Consider the following 22,051-nt stretch of genomic DNA (forward strand, 5'->3'; position numbering starts at 1 on the left):
ACTAGAGAAAAGAAGGGACATTAAGACCACTGGGTGATGAATGACTGATCATTATTACTCCCGAGGCACATAGCTGAAACTGGCAGTTGGTCCGTTGCGCGCGGGTGATGTAACCAAAACGGTTACCTGGATGGAAGCCACACGGGTTTATTCTCAGATCCACAAACAAATAAACACACACGACAAATAAAATGCAACAATAATGAACTTAATGAAAGTAAATGTCAGGGATAACAAATGAAACGTGAGGTAAGTCGATTATTTCCAAATTTGAGGATCCTCCACTCAGACACAAAGACGCACAAGGGGAAAGATACAATAAAAATAAAATGTCTTTAGCCGGCCGGCACTCAGCTTTGGCGTCCAAGATGATTCCAGGGGCTTGGTGGTCGTTGCAGCCGGTGCAGTCACCCGTGCAGGAAGCTCTCCGACAATGGTGCCTAAACCGCACGTCAAAAACGCCCAGACGCGAAGCAAACATTCAAACAGCCCTTCCTTGCTTCCACCACCAATTGCAACGCAGCTTTAACACCCCCCAAAAAGCACCACAGTCCAACAACACCCCCTCCTCCAACGTTGCAAAAGATCACACAACACAAGAGCAATATCACGCCCATCCTGCTCACGCAAGAATCAGGCGAGAGATAGAGACAAAAGCCAGTGAGACTCTTCTTCATGCCCTCTCCTCGAACCTTCTCGCTCTCTCACATCATGCCGACCAGTGTCGAAACACCACATGTCCTCTCGACGAATCACGCAGCTCAGGGTGTGGCATGCCGGGTACGAACCTTTGGAGGCAGGGTTTATTTGCCGATCGAGACTGTTCGGGCTTCCTTCGGCAATTCTGCTGGTTATCGTTGGTTAATGGACGGCTGTCGTTGTTGTTGTTGTTGTTGTTGTAACGAGCGTGAGTTTTTATGGTCGGCCTTGTTATAATTGTAAAACATAAGGAAAAATCACCGAGGGCAATCACATACTGGGGATAACTAATCTTAACCCCTATCTAATTACCATAGCATCACCCCTCATGTTAAGACACGTAAACAACTTAAGCTCCAGTTTCCCTACTTAACACATCGAGATGTCTCCTATGCATCCACGGTTCATGCTATACCTATACAATCCTGCCTCCACCATGGTAATCCATCATCTACCCCCACAAACGTAACACAGTCTCCAACCCGCCCCCCCTCACTCCCCCTGAACCATAGCTCCTGCAAGGTTCAATGCAGGTGTTACCGTTCCAGCCTTACCAATTATTGACTCACACCTAATCAGCCTATGAAATAAATTAGGAGGGGCTGTGGCAAGCGAGCCGTAGATAACTTACCTATTCTCCTTAACGTTCTACACTCCTTAAACGAGTAATTCAAATATTTACAAAACTTGGTTCTCTGCTCCCAACTCCTGGGCGGGAAGAAAATGTCAAAAAGCACATGTAGGCCTACCTTAACCACAAACCTTAACCAAAAACTCAATAACGTTTATACAACCCTCATTCTAAAGACTACATTCCCCGGTGGATGCCATAATACCCAACGTTACCTGCCCGTTACCTGCCACAATACCCATCCCAATTTACCTAATCCAAATGTCCACAGGCCCTGTCCTTCTGATACAGTTTAGTGACATGGATCAGTGGACCTTCCCCCACACACTCACACATAACCCAATAATCAAAAGCACTCACTCCAATCCCTGCAAGACCATGGCTTAACTCTTATTACACATGTGTGATCCTCAATTAGGCGGTGGGGAGGTACTGTACAACAAAGATGGTGGGGGTGCTTCAGGCTGTGGTGCCCGCAGTCCAAAAGTAAGTCACCCGACTTCACAACTTCTTTGCCCCACCCCCTTCAACTATTCGGTCCCTGACAGCCAAACAGCTCCTTTGCTGTACGTCCCGCCAGGGATGGTCTCTGCACCATCCAAGCTCCCTTGGCCTCAGGCTCCCATGGCCTCTTCTGGGTCGCCAGGGGTCTCCATAGCCACTAGTCACCCAACCAGACCCCCCTCCGACAGGTCCCCATTTCAGGACACCACCAGCTGCCAGGGACACATTACCTCAGGGGGGGCCGCAGTCACCGCTCCTCCAGAGATTGATCAATTCCTGCAGACACACACACCTTCCCCACCCACAAAATCCACAATGACATTTCCTCCCCCACTGCCATTCAATTCTCAACCACTGTAATGCAAATATGGTGATTGTGTTCCTACACTGCCATGGCCTGCATACATGTGATAATCCACACAGTCACCCTCCAAACACAGCTTAACTTTCCTCACGACAACAACAACAACAACACAAAACCCTTTACACATAATAGACACCAACCACAAAACACTTTATGGCACTCAAGCCGATCCAATTACTGACAATTGGGTCACTTTCGCCCGCTCCCATTCCAATTATCCATGTCCCAATTTATGAGCAAGAACCAAACACCTGTGACAGTAAACATCAAGGCACCTTACCTTAAGTGCAGGTCATCACAGGTTGGTCGGGTCCAAGAGTGTCATCCACCCTCCAGGTTTCCCATTTATCCCATTGGGCCAATCAATTTCCCCCAAATTTTTCCTTTTATCCAGCTGTACTGGTAAGCATGTGGATCTGCCTCTTCTAGTGACCTCTACCTCACTACTACACTTGGCTACGACAGCTCCGCCCCTTACCGTGCCAGGGCTATCGGATAGGTTGAACAGCTGAACCGCCAACATAGGCCCACGAGTGTCCAGAAGGGTGCGACCCACCATTAATCCTTCGGCCCCCTGTGAGGACCACAGCTCCACTAGCCCCAACTGGTCAATGTGGTGAGCACCTGCCGCCAACTTCGCCATTACCACGGCCTCGGACCTGGAAGGCACGGTCACAGTGCGTGGCACCTCCAGCTACGTCCCTTGCGTCTCCACGTCACCCCCCAGGCCGACCAATTGCAGCCTCTCAGTACCCAACCACATATGACCTCGACCAAGGTCTAGTTGACATTCGTGTTCCACCAGGAAACTCAATCCCAGAAGACATTGGTCGCACACCTCGGCCACCCACCTCGGTTGATCTCCAGACTGCACAACTCCATTCCTACAACCACACGCCCCAATATTGGAGCTGTCGCCCCCGTAGCCAGTTGAAAGCTGTATCCTGCCAACCTATCAATTTTGTCCCAGCCTCCAACACTTTGGTCTAACACACTTGGATTAATAATGGTGTCACTAGCCCCAGTATCCACCACGGACTTACAAAATTCCCCTTCAATTTGCCATATAACTCTCAAATTACCCGTGCCAATATTTCCACAATTCACTATTTTCACCAAAGAAGGGCACTTCTCCACACACTTGCCAGCCGAGCATGGCCCCATATGCTCGACTCGTTCTAATTTCCCAATTTATCCCCCAATTGATCTGCCAATCAAACCCAGGGCTCTCTTCCCAAGTCGAGAGCCCACAAATCACAACGGACAATGGTGGAAGATCATGCTCATACCATCATGTTCCACAGATATTCGAATGGTTGTCCGGTGGGCTATGATCATATCTGTCCATGCGGATTGAGCCGCGTCCATAGACCAGCATAGCATGGCAGGTCATTACATGCTGGCTGTCCCAGAGTCTCAGGGAGAGGCTGCCAGGTCGCATGCCCAGATGGTCACCACATCAGGCTCTTATTGGCCGTCCGTGGTGCCATCACCAAAGCGCGGTCCACAACACCTCCCCCTAGTGGTCCTCATTTTGCACAATGGTAGGTGCCCGTGAGAAACCTTCTCAGACCCCCATAGGTCTCAACTCCCTCTTGGGTCCGGCAACCCTGCCGGCACAAGACACTCGCCCGGGCGGCGCCCCGATGGACAAGGGACGCCACACTCCACCAGACTCCCCGTGGGGCCCGAGTCGTACCACAACACCCGTGGTCGGACCCCCACATCCAAAGCTCGCCAGCACAGCTCCGCAGTTGCCTGGCACCACCCAATTTCCTAGGGGTGCAACTTCCCACGAGGTCGGCCCCTTTTGTCTCTCCTGGTCTGAATTCCGCAGCATGGGGACCAACTCCCACCAAGGCTGTACCAAATCCAACTCCCATTTAAATTTGAGTATAATTTTAAATTTAATTTAAAAAATGTTTGCCTTGCGTGTCCAACTGCAGCTGCAGGTTAAAACCCCTTTTTCGGGTTTTTCTGCCCCTCCCTGCAGCTGTTCCAAATTTACTATTGGAATCGCCTTTGCCGAGGCTCTTCCCCCCGACTGTCCCCTGTACAAATCCAGCTTGGGGCCAAAACATCCCCCCAGCTGGGTACTCAATTTTGGAACCTCCTGTGCCCAAATGTGGCTCGTGGTGAGGGTCTCCTGGGTCACCTTAATCTCATCCTGGAGATGCTTAACAGACCGACTCACCTCGTCTCGCAGACTCTATTGGACTTGAGCAAGACTCCTCCCCCTCGATGGTATTGTCCGAAGTGTTCAGCTGTTCCTGTAACATTTCATCCATCCTTTCCACAGTCAATTGTGGCCCCCACAGGCCTTCATCAATTAACACCCACTCTTGTTCTTTTACACGGACCTCCAGCTCTTGCACCTCCTCTGCCAAAGCACCTCCCTGGTGATTCCAAATTCCCCATTCCTCTACCTGTTGTTGCACTCTGGCATCCACATAGGTGCGATAGCCCTCCAGGTCCTTATTTACTTTGTCAATTCTTTTATTTGTTGATCCAATTTTTCCTTCCAACTTTTCCCCCATTCGAACAGCCTGGGTTTTACCCTCATCTATTTTCAATGCAATTTCTTCCCGTTTTAGGTCAAATTAGAACGCCAATTCTTTCTCCATTTCCACAAATTGAGTCTCCAATTTCATCTCAAATTCTCCCAGTCTGTCCTACATTTGGAATTCCATTCTTCCCTCTATGCCATAATTCGTTCCCCCAGTTCTTGTGTTATTCCCTCTTTAATTTCATTCATTTTTTTCAGTGATGTCTTTTATTTTCACCTCAATTTTTCCTTCCAAGTGTTCATTCATCTCCCTCATTTCAATCCTTTGTTCACTTATTCGTTCATTGATTCTCTCAATTTTTAGGGAATCAATCACAGGCGAAGGAACCGAAGCGCTTACCTGGACGGAAGCCACACGGGTTTATTCTCGGACCCACAAACAAATAAACACACATGACAAATAAGATGCAACAATAATGAATTTAATGAAAGTAAAGGTCAGGCATAAAAAATGAAAGGTGAGGTAAGTCTATTATTTCCTACTTTGAGGATCCTCCACTCAGACACAAAGACGCACAAGGGGAAAGATAAAATAAAAATATAATGTCGGCACTCAGCCGGCCGGCACTCAGCTTTGGCGTCCAAAATGATTCCAGGGGCTTGGTGGTCGTTGCAGCTGGTGCAGCCACCTGCGCGGGAAACGCTCCGACAATGGCGCCGAAACCGCACATCGAAAACGCCCAGGCACGAAGCAAGCAGTCAAATGGCCCTTCCTCACTTCCACCACCAGGTGCAACTTGGCTTCAGCTTCCCCGAAAAGCACCACAGTCCAACAACACCCCCTCCTCCAACGTTGCAAAAGTTCACACAACACAAGAGCAATATCGCGCCTGTCCTGCTCATGCAAGAACCAGGCGAGAGAGAGAGAGAGACAAAAGCCAGAGAGACTCTTCTTCATCGCCTCTCCTCGAACCTTCTCGCTCTCTCACCTCACGCAGACCAGTGGCCGAGCTCTCTCCAAACACCCCATGTCCTCTCGACCAATGATGAAGCTCATGGCGTGGCATTCCAGTTACGAACCTTTGGAGGTGGGGTTTATTTTTGCCGATCGAGAATGTTCGGGCTTCTGTCGGCAATTCTGCTGGTTATGGTTGGTTAATGGACGGTTCTTGTTATTGTTGTTGTAACGAGTGTGAGTTTTTATGCCGGCCTTGTTATAATATTGTAAAACATAGGGAAAAATCACCGAGGGCAATCACATACTGGGGATAACTAATCTTAACCCCTATCTAATTACCATAGCATCACCCCTCATGTTAAGACACGTAAATAACTTAAGCTCCAGTTTCCCTACTTAACACATCGAGATGTCTCCTCTGCATCCACGGCCCATGCTATACCTATACAATCCTGCCTCCACTATGGTAAGCCATCATCTACCTCCACAAACGTATGCCAGCATTAGTTGGTAGTCGATAAAGTTCCCATGGTGTCCTTCACGAAGTGTAGGGGAGCTATCACCTGTACTTTGGCCAAAATTCCTGAACTAACCTACAGGGGACGTTACATTAGCAGCACAGCAATGCCTCTTAGCCAATGATGCTACACGCAACCATGTGCAACATACAAAATAATAATAATGATAAGTGTCCAAACTTCAATATTTGTCTTGTGAGGCAGATATAAAACAGCTTTAGGATGGTATTAATGTATGGACTTTTTGAACATAGCTAACTTAGAATTGGTCAAAGATGACATGGATATTTTTATTGGAAAATTAGTATTTGTGAAAATATAAGTAACTAGAAGGGCACTCGGCAGAGCGCATACATCCGCCAGGCTGAACAATTTATGGTTTCGATCCCACTGATAGGCCGAATCTGGATTCGGACCTGAACCAAAATCTAATCGGCTTGTTCTTGTCACCTAACCAACTCGTCCACAAATTTTTAAAATATGATATATATCGCTTTTCGCCCGATTACTCAATGGTGAAGAATCACTTCCAAATTAAATAATTCTCGTATCCGAATCCACATTCAGATATCCACCAAAAGCTAATCGATTCGTCCTTGTCACACACCCAAAACAGTCCACCAAGTTTCGTCCAAATCCGCCCATAACTTTTTGAGATATCATGCTATACTAGCGGGGTCACCCGTGGGAATCCCACGGGCATGGATGTGTGTGACATTTCGACATATTGAGTTATATGCTGCACATTCATTTTTACAAAATGGTTACTGGCAAGTCATCAGATCCAGAAATGGTGTGAATTTAGTTATTTCACATAATATGTGACCCCTCACTCCTCTCCACCTGACACTCTCCTGTCTCCACCTGACACTCTCCTGTCTCCACCTGACACTCTCCTCTCTCCACCTAGCACTCCTCTCCTCTCCAAACCCTCACATCCCTCTCCTTTCCAATCCCTCACCTCTCCAATCCCTCACACTCCTCTCCTCTGCAATCCTTCACACGCCTCTCCAATCGCGCCTCACACTCCTCTCCAATCGCGCCTCACACTCCTCTCCAATCGCGCCTCACACTCCTCTCCAATCGTGCCTCACACTCCTCTCCAATCGTGCCTCACACTCCCCTCCAATCACTCCTCTCCAATCGTGCCTCACACTCCTCTCCAATCACGCCTCACACTCCTCTCCAATCGTGCCTCACACTCCTCTCCAATCGCGCCTCACACTCCTCTCCAATCGCGCCTCACTCGCCTCTCCAATCGGCTTTCCCCGTCTCGTTTCTCTCCTTTTTCTCCCGTCTCGTTCTTTTTCTTGCTCCAAATCGGCCCGTCGGAATCGGAAATCGGCCCGTCTCGCCCGTCGGCCCGTCGGAATCGGAAATTGGCCCGTCTTGCTTTTGTGCTTGTGCGTAAATAAATTGTGTTCATGACACCATTTCTGGTGTTGGGCTAGCGGCTAGGGTGCCGGCTTAGGATCCTGGGTTCGAATCTCGGTCGATCGCCGAATTAATGCCAGGGGGGTTGACTCAGCCTGTCATCCTTCCGAGGTCGGCTAATTGAGTACCAGTTCACTGGTAATTCCCTGTTTGTCGTTGAAGGCGGCAAAAAGGGTTGGCGTCAGGAAGGGCATCCGGCCGTAAAACATTGCTTCAAAAAGGGGACAAAAAAACAACAACTACCACGGTCCCCGAAAAGGCCAACCCCCGCTTTGCGGGGAAAAATGGCCTCTAAACGGTGGTTTTTACACCATTTCTGGATCTGATGACTTGCCAGTAACCATTTTGTAAAAATGAATGTGCAGCATCTAACTCAATATGTCGAAATGTCACACACATCCATGCCCGTGGGATTCCCACGGCTGACCCCGCAAGTTTGCATTGACGTTCGTCGATGGACTCGTTCGCCCGTCTCATTCGTTTTCTTGCTGCATCCTGTTCAAGTCTGCGTTCTTCATCGATCGTCTCATTCATTTTGGAAATAGAAGTTTCCACGCAGCGCATGAATTGTCACGATCCTCAAGAGGAATTTGTCTCGTAATCATCAAATGATAAATGGCAAGTAAATTATATTGTGGAAAATTAAAGATTTCAAATAAACCTATTTAAAGTGTATTCGCACATAACTAATTTTAAAAAACGAAGAAATATCTCTCGGTAATTTCCTGAAACATATTTTACTTCCGGCTAATAATGTTGAATTAAATAAAAACGAAGAAATATATGTCGGCATCATTGTTGACGTTTTTGTGACGACTGTCATCAAACGAAAAAGTAATATATCTTAACGGAAAAGCAAAAGCGAATTTTTAATATATATCGACACGTTGCCGTCGGTGTCATGTTGGGCGGTGTATGATACACCATGACGCGATTTTTAAAAATATATCTCTGCATTTTCCCGCGTGTGTGGAATGTTCTCAATTATTGCTGACACCGAGTCCAAAACCATCGATAAAAATGAAATCATATGGTGAGTTAGATTGGAGATAAAGGCGTGAGAGAGACTCAATGGCCTTGAAGTTGAAGTTACAGGCGTTTGAGAATTCATTTCGTTCTATAAACGGCAACTTTCATTGGATTTCCTTCCCGTTTTTTTTCAACCGAGTCGAAAACTATGTTAGCGACTGTGAAAAATGAAATGATATATCGAATTTTTAATATGTATCGACACGTTGCCGTCGGTGTCATGTTAGGCGGTGTATGATACACCATGACGCGATTTTAAAATATATATCTGCATTTTCCCGCGTGTGTGGAATGTTCTCAATTATTGCTGACACCGAGTCTAAAAGTAAAACCATCGATAAAAATGAAATCATATGGTGAGTTAGATTGGAGATAAAGGCGTGAGAGAGACTCAATGGCCTTGAAGTTACAGGCATTTGAGAATTCATTTCGTTCTATAAACGGCAACTTTCATCGGATTTTCTTCTCGTTTTTTTTCAACCGAGTCTAAAACTATGTTAGCGACTGTGAAAAATGAAATGATATATCGAATTTAAAATAGATATCGACACATTGCCGTCGGTGTCATGTTGGGCGGTGTATGATACACCATGACGCGATTTTAAAAAATATATCTCTGCATTTTCCCGCGTGTGTGGAATGTTTGTGGAAAATTAAAGATTTCAAATAAACCTATTTAAAGTGTATGCGCACATAACTAATAAAAAAAACGAAGAAATATCTCGGTAATTTCCTGAAACATATTTTACTTCCGGCTAATATGTTGAATGAAATAAAAACGAAGAAATATATGTCGGCATCATTGTTGACGTTTTTGTGACGACTATCATCAAACGAAATAGTAATATATCATAACGGAAAAGCAAAAGCGAATTTTTAATATATATCGACACATTGCCGGCGGTGTCATGTTGGGCGGTGTATGATACACCATGACGCGATTTTAAAAAATATATCTCTGCATTTTCCCGCGTGTGTGGATTGTTCTCAATTATTGCTGACACCGAGTCTAAAAGTAAAACCATCGATAAAAATGAAATCATATGGTGAGTTAGATTGGAGATAAAGGCGTGAGAGAGACTCAATGGCCTTGAAGTTACAGGCCTTTGAGAATTCATTTAGTTCTATAAACGGCAACTTTCATCGGATTTTCTTCCCGTTTTTTTTCAACCGAGTCTAAAACTATGTTAGCGACTGTGAAAAATGAAATGATTTATCGAATTTGATTTGAAATAAAACTGGGGGAGAGCAAGACACCACGGGCCTACAAAACAGGACTCAAAGCTATGCGAGTTAATAAAATGGTGGATATTTGTTTATAGCCACTCCCAGAATGGGTGGAGCTATGGGTGGAGCTACTCTGCAAACCGAGTAAGCCACACCCCGGACAGACACCCAACAGATAGACAGACAGACAGACAGACAGAATCATCTACGGCTATTATAATATAGATATCGGTTTTAGCCCTATTACTCAATGGTGAAGAATAACTTCAAAAATGAAATAATTCTCCTATCCGAATCCATATTCAGATCTTTCAACCTGGTGTTGGGCTAGCCCTGGTGTTGGGCTAGCGGCTAGGGTGCCAGCTTAGGATCCCAGGATCCTGGGTTCGAATCCCGGTCGATCGCTGAATTAATGCCAGGGGGGTTGACTCAGCCTGTCATTCCTTCCGAGGTCGGCAAATTGAGTACCAGTTCACTGGTAATTCCCTGCTTGTCGTAAAAGGCGGCAAAAAGGGTTGGCGACAAAAAGGGTTGGCGGCAGGAAGGGCATCCGGCCGTAAAACATTGCTTCAAAAAGGGGACCGAAAAACAACAACAACCACGGTCCTCGAAAAAGGCCAACCCCTGCTTTGCGGGGAAAAATGGCCTCTAAATGTGGTTACTTTTTTTACTTTTTACCAAAATCCAATCGATTCAGTCTTGTCACACACCCAACTTGTCCACCATGTTTCGTACAAATCCATCCATAACTTTTGAGATATCCTGCTATATATCATTTTTGGCCCTATTTCCCAATAGTGAAGAATCACTTTAAACATTCTAGTAGCCGGATCTGGATCTTCACCAAAATCTAATCATTTCGTCCTTGTCACATAGCCAACCTCTCCGCCAAATTTCGTCCGAATCCATCCACAACTTTTTGAGATATTTTGTTCACAAACAACAGACAAACAGACAAACATACAGACAAAAATACAAACGGACTGGGGGAGGGTGAGGGAGGGGGACAGAACCTCCATCCACCTTCGGTGGCGGAGGTAACTAGAATGGCACTCTTGGACGTCACGAAGTCGACCAATATGCCTCCGCCCACACTATTATATCATTATTCATACTTATATGAAGTTTGATTTAGTCATTCAACTGCTCTCAATTATCACATTTTTACCTGACATGGCCTCTGACCTTTGATGCCGAAATCTAATCAGTTCATCATTATATCATAATATATACTTATACCAAGTTTGGTCAAAATCTCAATACTGGTTCATAAGTTAGTGCATCAACAGAAATTTTTATCTGATGGGACATCTGACCTTGGACCTCAAAAATAACCTTTAACCTCATAATTCAATCTGGGTGGTCCTTGAATGGTGGTTGCATTGGTGGTTTGAATCTGACCTCTGACCTTTGACCTCATAAATGACCCCATAATCGAATCAGTTAATCTTTGCATCATTATACATACTTGTACCAAGTTTGACTTCGTTCCCTTCAGCCATTCGTAAGTTATCGCGGTAAAGGATCCCGCGAGATCTCGGAGACGGTGGCAGGGATTTTCGAAGCTCCACACAGTCTCCACGTTTTTCGAAGTTAAGTCTGTTCACAATTGTATTTTGTCGAAACTGTATTTATCTTTCGGTGTGTGAAGTTATTGTGTGCAACTTTGGTTGTTTCTCGGTGTTTATCTTTCATAAATTGATCGTCTGTTTGCCGTGTCGCGAGCAAGGCCTTTGCCGCGTCGCGAACGATTTGAAATCGAAGTTAAGTGATTGTTCCCATTTGTATTTTCGTTAAAACTGTATTTATTTATGGTGTTGTACGTATATTGTGTCCCGACGAAGATTTTTCGGTGCAAATCTTTCATACCTGTATTGAAAATCGTGTTAATTCGTGTCGTGTCTTGAGGCCTTGTACAGTGTACACTGTACAACCTTGAGGCTTTGTTTTTCTCAGCGGTCCGTCGTTTATGATCCAATAACTTTCGTTCTCTGTATTCCCAGTCTTTTCACCCATAGCCTACTTCCTTGTGTAAATCTCAACTCAAAAAAAAAAAAAAAAAAAAAAAAAAAAACCATTTCCTTCTCTGTTCTCATTCGTTTATTCATTCTTATTCGTTCGTTCGTTCTTCGACCACGTGTTTCTCCCCCATTTCCCCAGATAGTTTTCACTCATTAACCTTCAATGTTTACACTTTCCCCTCAAGTTATGTATTCCGTCATATTTTATAACACCTTTTTCTTCTTCTTCTTTAAAAGGCTGCTTTCGACTTGCTCACCAAATCAATTCATCCCAAAAAAAATATCCATCTCCTATAGTGCCTTTTTTCTACATTCCCTAAACTCTCCTGCACTCCATCCTCCATCCAGCGTCCTTAAACGTATTTTTAACTCGAAGGTCACAAGAAACTCATTTTGCAATAAATGTTCGTTTCCCATAAATCGTACACTTTCAAAAATCCAATCTCACCCCTCCCCTCCAAATCTTCCCCATAACCCCTCCCCTCCAAATCTTCCCCATCACCCCTCCCCTCCAAATCTTCCCCATCACCCATCCCTTTCAAATCTCCCCCCTTGCCCCCTCCCTCCAAAACTACCCCCTCACCCCTCCCCGCCAAGACGCCCCCTCGCCCCTCCCCTCCTAGACTCCTGCCTCACCCCTCCCCTCCAAATCTCCCCCATATCCCATCCCTTTCAAATCCCTCCCCTTGTCCCTTCCCTCCCAAACTCCCCCCTCACCCCTCCCCTTCAAATCTCCCCACCCTCATTGCTTCTCAATTTCCCCCCTCTCACTCCCCCTCCTCAAAGCGTCCTCCCCGCTTCTTCCCCCTTCAAACTCTCACCTCCATCTCCCCCAACCTTCTGCCTCGCTCTTCCCCCTCCTCAAATAACACCTCATTGTGGCTCACCCAATCACCATCAAACCTTTTGTCCGCCCCATCCTTCCCTTTCTCCGAGCTATTCTGAAATCTCTGACACACCTTCAACAGCTATCCCTACCTCTTCCACCTCTTCCACATCTTACCCTACCCCTCCTCCCCCCTGTTCTGTATCTGATGCTCCCCCTTCCTCTTCATTAACGGTATGGACCTCAAATATCCGGGGCCTTCGTTCAAACTTAACTGATCTCTCCATACAGGTTGCTTCTGTCAAACCAGACGTGATCTGCTTAACAGAAACTTTCCTCCTTTATGATGTCTCTGATTCCATAGTATCTCTCCCGGGCTACTCCCTCCTCCGGTATGATAGACCTGAGCCTCGTCCTGGAGGCGGGGTTGCTATCTTTATCAAAAACTCTCTTCCTCACTCGCCCTGCACTGCACTCTCTCCACCTCACCCCCAGGAATACCTCTGGCTACGGCTTCCCCTTCGCTCCCACCTCTTGTTCATATGTGTGTTGTACCGTCCACCAAACAGTGATGACTCCATCTACATCTCGCTGTCTGATGATATGGACCAACTTCTATCTACTCATCCCAACTCTCTCTTCCTCATATGTGGTGATTTCAACTGTCATCATGCCAGTTGGCTGGGTGTGGGTACCTCTCTCACCAGCCATGGCTCCTCAGCAAAGGACTTCTGCGACTCACTGGGACTGACACAATCTGTCAATTTCCCGACCTGGATCTCAGTCAACGGAACATCTTCTCTTCTGGACTTGGTTATGACTAACTTCCCTGAAAATGTCTGCTGCTCTTCTTCTGCTCCGATCGGATCATCTGATCATGTCCTTGTTAAAGTGGACATCTCTCTGACCATCCTCAGGGAGCCTGCTCAGCGTCGACGAGTCTGGCATTTCACTCAGGCCAACTGGCACGGTCTTCAAGCAGCCATCAATCATCTGGACTGGTCTCCCATCTCTACCACCTCTGACATCAACTCATCCTGGGAATTCTTCCAAAGTAAATTGCTCTCTCTCATGCACAGATTTATCCCATCTCGTCTTCAGTTGTCATACCCTTCCTCCCATCCATGGTACACGGAATCTTGTGGTGAGGCTGTTGCCCAGAAACAACTTGCCTTCGTCTCCTGGAAAGCAAATCCAACGGAAGGAAATCTCATTTCCTTTCACAAAGCCCGAAACAAGTGTGTGTCCACCCTCAGGAGAGCCAGGAAACAATATCTCTCCGTTCTCAAGACCGAACTCTCTTATCTGTCTCCCTCTTCCAAATCCTGGTGGCGTCTGGTCAAATCCGTTTCTGGTGTTTGTTCCCCCTCCATCCCCTCCCTTACCTCAAACGGCTACACAGCTGACTCCGCACGTGAAAAAGCTGAATGCCTCAACTCTGTGTTTGCCTCTAAATCTTGTGTCCCAAACCCATCCCTCTCTGTACCCACCATACCCAGTCGTACCCTGCTGCTCCTGGACTCCGTGTCCTTTCCTCCTGACAAGGTGGAAAAGTTTCTGTCAACCCTCGACTCTGATTCTGCAACTGGACCCGACGGCATCAGCCCACGGGTCCTAAAATCCTGCTCTGCTGCTCTATCTCACCCTCTCTCTGTTCTCTTCACCCTCTCTTTTGCTCAAGGTCAACTGCCATCTGCTTGGAAATCAGCCAACATCACCGCTTTGCACAAAAAAGGTGCAAAAACAGATCCTAGCAACTACAGACCAATCAGCCTTCTCCCAATTATCAGCAAAGTCATGGAATCCATCATTGCTTCGGATATGAAATCTTTCCTCTTCTCCAATGGCTTGATCTCTGATCATCAATTTGGTTTCAGACCAGGTCACTCTACTCTGGACATGCTGCTTCTGCTGTCTCAACAATGGATGGAGGTCCTCAATGCCAAACAGGAAATTAGAGCTGTCTCCCTCGACATATCACGTGCCTTCGACACGGTCTGGCACCCCGCTCTGCTCACCAAACTCTCCTCCTTTGGTATCCATGGAAATCTCCACGCATGGCTGGCGGACTTCCTCTCTAGTCGTCATCAACGTGTGGCCCTGAATGGGTTTCTCTCATCTCCTCTTCCTGTTCAGGCTGGAGTTCCCCAAGGCAGTGTTCTGGGCCCCGTGCTTTTTCTGGTCTTCATCAATGATCTCTCTGACTCTCTCGAAAATCCTCTCTATCTCTTTGCTGATGACTCCACTCTCTGCTCCATTCCTCTTCCCTCAGATCGGCAGTCTGCTGCCTCCTCACTCTCTGAAGACCTGGACAAAATCACAGACTGGTCAAACAAGTGGAACATGTCTTTCAATCCTGACAAATCTCACACTCTTACTATGTCTCTCCGAAAAGATCGACTGGACAACCCTCCCATCTACTTTCTCAACAATCCTCTCCAAGAAGTTCTGTCGCTCAAGATTTTGGGTCTCACTATCTGCCATGATCTTTCTTGGGAAAACCACATTTCCAAGCTGGCCTCCAAAGCCAGTCGCCGACTGGGCATCCTCCGTCGTGCGAAGTCCTTCCTCGGCACACCTGAGCTCCTCACCACATACAAGGCTTTCATCCGCAGCTCAATGGAATACTGTTCTCCCCTATGGGCTGGTGCTCCTGCCTCACACCTAGCTCGGCTTCACGCTGTTGAAACCAAAGCTTTCAGAATTATTGGAATCTCCCGCGATGAAGCTATCTCTGAGGGCCTTTCACTCACTCACCGCAGGCAGGTAGGTGGTCTTTCTGTCTTCTACCGACTCCTCTCCGGCCTTGCACCCCCAGCTCTCTCTGTGCTCTGTCCCCCAAATATTCCTACAGGTCGCACAAGATCTGCCAGCAACCCTCTGATGGTTAAACTGCCGAAATCTCGGCTCTCTGCTCACCTTCACTCTTTCATTCCTCTTTTCTCCCGCCTCTGGAACAAACTCCCTCACTCCCTTCAATCCCACTCCTCCCTCCAGGTCTTTAAAACAGCTGTTCACCACCATCTCTTATCTTCCCCCATCCAAAACCTTGATCTTTTCTACCCCCGCTAATTCACCCCAGATCCACCTTGTTTGAAATTCCAACTTCTTTCCTGGAAGTCCTGGCAGTGTCCATATGTTTTATACCTCTCCCACCGCCCCCTTCCCATGCCCCCCCCCCCCCCCCAAAGCCCTCGCCCTTTCTCAGATCTCTCGATGTCTCCATGTCTCTCGGTCCCTGCTCTCAAATGTTGTGTTTGTGTCCTTCCCCCTCTCTCCCCATCTTGTCTACCGCTCCCGATGTTATATGTTTTATGTGTCGGTTTGTCTTTCTGTGTGATTAATGTTCGCTCTTTCACGAGCCTCGATCTTGTATACAAAAAAAAAAAACAAAAAAAAAAAAACAACCTATTGCAGACTCTGACCTTTGACCTTGGCCTTCTTGATGCTGAAATGTATTCAGTTCATCTTTACATCATAACATATACTTATACCATGTTTGATCAAAATGCCATCAATGGTTCACATGTTAGCCTGATAATATAATTAGTAATTGTAAAAGCTGAATTATAGTAGTAAATTCATTCAAAAAGAACCGGGGCAACGCCGGGTGCATTCGGCTAGTGCTATATATAATTTTTGGCCACGTCTAGCAATGCTGAAGAATCACTTTTAAAATTAAAAAAATCTCGTGCCCTTGTCGTCACCAAAATCGAACCAAATCGTCCTCGTCACATACCAAACCTGCCCTCCAAGTTTCATCTGAATCTGTCCATAACTTTTTCAGATCTCCTGCTCACAGACAGACAAACAGACAGACAGAGGTGAAAACATAACCTCCGTCCACCAAAAGTTGCATGGTAATACATTCTGTAATTGTATTGTCTACACTGAGAAAGTTATACACATGACAATGCTGGTCATGGCATTCTGGGTAAAACCAACATGGCAGCCAACACTATCACGTGTGCTGTGGAACAGAAGTGTATCCACTGGGTTCCTTGTGAAGAAGAACATCAAACCAATTGAAATTTACAGAAGAATGTGAACATAAGTTTGGCATGCAACCTTCGCATCATTTTGTGTCTGAATGGTGTGGTGAGTTCAAAAATGGCTATTGCATTTGTGAGGCATCTTGAGCATTACTCCAATGCAACCAACTGTTTTCACTCAAGCAACCAATAAATGTGGTGAACAGTAAATTTTGGAGAATCTTCTGATTACTATTTATGAAATTGCAGAAGAATCAGATGTCATTGTTGGAATTGTGTAAACAATCATTCATTCTGACTTTAAATTCAAAATGAACGTTGACAAAAGGTACCGTGGCCAATGAATCAGAGCGCCTGAGGTGCTCCCAGAGGGAGGGAGATGATTTTTGAAGAAGATTGTGACACTTAATGAGACCTTGGTCCGCCATTTCACAGAGTCACATTGAGCCAGCATGGAGTGAAGATTCTTGGTTCCCACATCATCAAAAGATTTAGCTTCAGATATCAGCAGAAAATCTGATGGCAATAGTCCTATAAATAGGCACTTTAATAATATTTAAATCAAGTGGAATTTCCGTAAAGTGTGAAAAGCATGAATGACTTGTTATGCAATCAAGTGAAGCAAGGTGTACGCAAAGGGGGAAAGGTGATGCCGTCTCTGGGTGTGACATTATTTCATGATAATGCTCACGCGCCCTCACACGGCAACTGTGAAAACTACTCTAGCAGAGATGCAGAATCTCACCTTGTGATTGGTCATGTTGGAGGTTGCTTGACAACAGGTTACACTGCTTACTATCTCTTACTATCAGAGTGTGGTTACAGCAGCTTCTGCACTACATGCAAATTTACCAGGTAGATCCCAAGTTTACCGAAGGTACGAAGGGCAACTCACACGTACAGTTATTGGTTTTCTAGAATAAAAACACCATGTCAATCTTTAACTACCATCGTACCATCGTAAAAAAGTGGTTGACCTTTGGCTTATGTTGAACTTTTGGCCTATGCTGATCTCAAAAATAGTTGGTGGTTGAATTCAGTGACCAGATATGCAAAACCTCTTCAAATTGCAAGTCAATCGGATGAAAATTGAGGATTTTAGAAATTCGGCCTACGTTGACCTTATGGCCTATGTTGACCTCAAAAATAGTTGGTGGTTGAATTCAGTGACCAGATATGCAAGTCCTCTTCAAATTTCAAGTCAATTGGATGAAAATTGAGGATTTTAGAAATTTGGCCTATGTTGACCTTTTGACCTATGTTGACCTTTTGGCCTATGCTGATCTCAAAAATTGTAGGTGGTTGAATTCAGTTAGCCGATATGAAAATCACATTCAAATTTCAAGTCAATCGGATGAAAATTGAGGATTTTAGAAATTTAAAAAAAAAGTAGTTGACCTTTGGCCTATGTTGACCTTGTGACCTATGATGACCTCAAAAATAGTTGATGGTTGAATTCAGTTCGCTGATCTGTAAATCCTATTCAAATTTCAAGTCAATCGGACGAAAATTGAAGATTTTAGAAATCTGAACAAAGTAGTTGACCTTTGGCCTATGTTGACCTTGTGACCTATGATGACCTCAAAAATAGTTGGTGGTTGAATTCAGTTAGCCGATATGAAAATCACGTTCAAATTTCAAGTCAATCGGATGAAAATTGAGGATTTTAGAAATTTGAAATTGTTGTTGACCTTTGGCCTATATTGACCTTTTTAGCCAATGCTAATCTCAAAAATAGTTGGTGGTTGAATTCAGTTCGCTGATATGAAAATCCTATTCAGATTTCAAGTCAATCGGATGAAAATTGAGGATTTTATAAATCTGGCCTATGTTGACCTTTTGACCTATGCTGATCTCAAAAATAGTTGGTGGTTGAAATCAGTTCGCTGATATGTAAATCCTATTCAAATTTCAAGTCAATCGGATGAAAATTGAGGATTTTAGAAATCTGAAAAAGTAGTTGACCTTTGGCCTATGTTGACCTTGTGACCTATGATGACCTCAAAAATAGTTGATGGTTGAATTCAGTTCGCTGATCTGTAAATCCTATTCAAATTTCAAGTCAATCGGACGAAAATTGAAGATTTTAGAAATCTGAACAAAGTAGTTGACCTTTGGCCTATGTTGACCTTGTGACCTATGGTGACCTCAAAAATAGTTGGTGGTTGAATTCAGTTAGCTGATATGAAAATCCTATTAAGATTTCAAGTCAATCGGATGAAAATTGAGGATTTAAAAAATCTGGCCTATGTTGACCTTTTGGCCGATGCTGATCTCAAAAATAGTTGGTGGTTGATATCAGTTCGCTGATATGTAAATCCTATTCAAATTTCAGGTCAATCGGATGAAAATTGAGGATGTTAGAAATCTGAAAAAAGTAGTTGACCTTTGGCCTATGTTGACCTTGTGACCTATGACGACCTCAAAAATAGTTGGTGGTTGATATCAGTTAGCTGATATGTAAATCCTATTCAAATTTCAGGTCAATCGGATGAAAATTGAGGATTTTATAAATCTGGGAAAAGTGGTTGACCTTTGGCCTATATTGACCTTTTGACCTCCAAATATATGGGATTTTGTCGGACCACGAACTGTACCATTTGGTGAAGTTTTGTGAAGATCGGTTTAAAATTGTGACCTGTACGCAAGTATAAGTAGTGAGCGGACAGACAAACACACACACAAACACACAAACCGGAGTGATTAACATACTTGTCCAAATTTTTTTTTTTCCAAGTATAAATAACGCACAAGACCAACCAATAATCTTTAAAAACCTTAGATTTTTGCAACTAATAATACTATTTATATTACAAGTGATGATGGACTGTACACCACGTGGTACAAAAGACTGGACCTGCAGGTAGGTGGGAGAGATATTATTTAGTTAATCTGTTCGATTTCCTGCAGAACTTTATTTGAAACAACATGCCAACAGGGGTTGTGGGTGATGCAGCATCATGGAGCCTCACTATCAAAGTGGACGTTAAGCCGGCTGTCCTGTCTGCAATGTGGATGCTTTATAAAGCCGTCGTGTGTTTTTTGTTTTTTTCACAGGATTGGAACGCTCCACCATGTACAGTCATATTGCAAACTTGTAGGCAAAGTGAGAGGGATGAATATATCGCGCCTCGCCTCATTCATTCCGACCGTTGTGGTCTAGCGCAGCCACTTCGACCACCGGAAGCCGACTTAGGAACGGAGTTTCCAACTTGACAAATCGGATTCTCAAGCCGCACCTCTCCCGATAGCAACCACACACGCACAGCTTCCGCGGCGTCTCTCACGCTGAACCGTGTCTCCCACCGCGCTCGGCCTGCCCAGGCTTGTTCCGGGCTTCGCCCTCCGGGGCATGAACCGCTGCCAGCTGACGCGGACGTGACGCTCTGGGCTCGTCGGTTCGCCCTGGACGGTCCAATCCCGCTCCCGCCTGTCCCGCGCAGGAGAGCACGCACGCCGGTGCCCTCGTGTCAGTGCGAGCAAAGCCGAAAGCGTTTTGGAGGGAAAGCAGCCACGCGGCGGCCTTCGAGTTACTCGGTAAGTTATCTATAAAACATTTCAATGTGTGTATATTAATAAATAATTGTATATATTATATATTATATTCACACAGATTTTGAACTTACGGCATCTCGAAGTTTAAATTCATTCAAACACCCACTCTTCCCTCACGCCCCTCGTTGGACAAATTTATTATTTAATTTTAAAAATTTCCACAGGAAAAGTCTTAAAAAGTCCGTGAGTCGTCTATATATATATATATTTTTTTTTTTTTATTATTATTTTTTTAAATATACATATAATATATATATATATATATATATCGAATTGCTGCTTATCCCTGATGACGTCTCTGAGTGGAAAGTGTGAGGAAAATATGGCGAGAAAGAAAATATTTTCCTCAGTCTGAAGAGAATAATCCAAGGCGCTTTATTACGAGTACTTATATATATTATATTACGAGTACTTATATATATTATATTAAGAGTACTTATATATTGTGCATCGCTGATGAGATCCCAATGGAGGTGTCGCTGGATTCTCGTCGTAGCGGCCGAAGTGCATGTCATGGCGTTGCCATGGTGACGGGGAGATGAAGTTTCTGGGACATTTCGAAATATTTCTGGGATGGTTGCGGAGGCTCTCTATCTTTCTCTTTTGATTGAGCGAAGCAATGTGTGGAATGAATGTGTAAATACCTTACTCATTCCGATGTCAATGCGATGTTATCCTCCTGTTTTTTTTATGGGGTTTTATTTTAATCGTATGCGAGGAGCAACTGAATGGTGACGTCACGCCAGACGTTTTTTTGAAAATGTCCCTCTAATTCTCGGTAAACGCCTTGATAAAACGAAATGTATTATTTCATTTTAAATAAATAACAAAAAAGAGATGGCTTCGTGTACGACATGAAATGGTATAATTTGCTGAATTGTATCGAAGCCATAAAGTAATATTTTAGGACCCACGGGTCCTAAAATCCTGCACTGCCACTCTATCTCACCCTCTCTCTGTTCTTTTCACCCTATCTTTTGCTCAAGGTCATCTGCCAGCATCCTGGAAATCAGCTAACATTACCGCTTTACACAAAAAAGGTGCAAAAACAGATCCTTGCAACTACAGACCAATCAGCCTGCTCCCAATTATCAGCAAAGTCATGGAATCCATCATTGCTTCGGATATGAAATCTTTCCTCTTCTCCAATGGCTTGATCTCTGATCATCAATTTGGTTTCAGACCAGGTCACTCTACTCTGGACATGCTGCTTCTGCTGTCTCAACAATGGATGGAGGTCCTCAATGCCAAACAGGAAATCAGAGCTGTCTCCCTTGACATATCACGTGCCTTCGATACGGTCTGGCACCCAGCTCTGCTCACCAAACTCTCCTCCTATGGTATCCATGGAAATCTCCATGCATGGCTTGCGGACTTCCTCTCTGGTCGTAGTCAACGTGTGGCCCTGAATGGATTTCTCTCATCTCCCCTTCCTGTTCAGGCTGGAGTTCCCCAAGGCAGTGTGCTGGGCCCTGTGCTTTTTCTGGTCTTTATCAATGATCTCTCCGACTCTCTGGAAAATCCTCTCTATCTCTTTGCTGATGACTTCACTCTCTGCCGCTCCATTCCTCTTCCCTCAGATCGGCAGTCTGCAGCCTCCTCACTCTCTGAAGACCTGGACAAAATCACAGACTGGTCAAACAAGTGGAACATGTCTCTCAATCCTGACAAATCTCACACTCTTACTATGTCTCTCCGAAAAGATCGACTGGACAACCCTCCCATCTACTTTCTCAACAATCCTCTCCAAGAAGTTCTGTCGCTCAAGCTTTTGGGTCTCACTATCT

At 45.0% G+C, this 22,051-nt stretch overlaps 1 protein-coding gene across 6 annotated transcripts in view; it reads left to right on the top strand.

Annotated features, from left to right (window-relative positions):
* The window catches only part of LOC137421854 (protein tyrosine phosphatase type IVA 1), a 157,868-nt gene that overhangs the window by 70,742 nt on the left and 65,075 nt on the right, over window positions 1-22,051 (top strand). For 2 of the 6 annotated variants that reach the window (XM_078773211.1, XM_068108320.2), the window contains exon 2: window positions 19,767-20,246. The exons of 2 other annotated variants lie outside the window; for them this stretch is intronic. The gene's annotated coding sequence lies outside the window, so the exon portion shown is untranslated. Of the gene's footprint in view, window positions 1-19,766; window positions 20,247-22,051 lie in introns of those variants that run through there. 2 more of the 6 variants (XM_068108326.2, XM_068108325.2) reach the window with 1 other exon arrangement.

The sequence above is a fragment of the Myxine glutinosa genome, chromosome 2, assembly GCF_964187855.1.
Source record: "Myxine glutinosa chromosome 2, kmMyxGlut1.1, whole genome shotgun sequence".
Classification (NCBI taxonomy): domain Eukaryota; kingdom Metazoa; phylum Chordata; class Myxini; order Myxiniformes; family Myxinidae; genus Myxine; species Myxine glutinosa.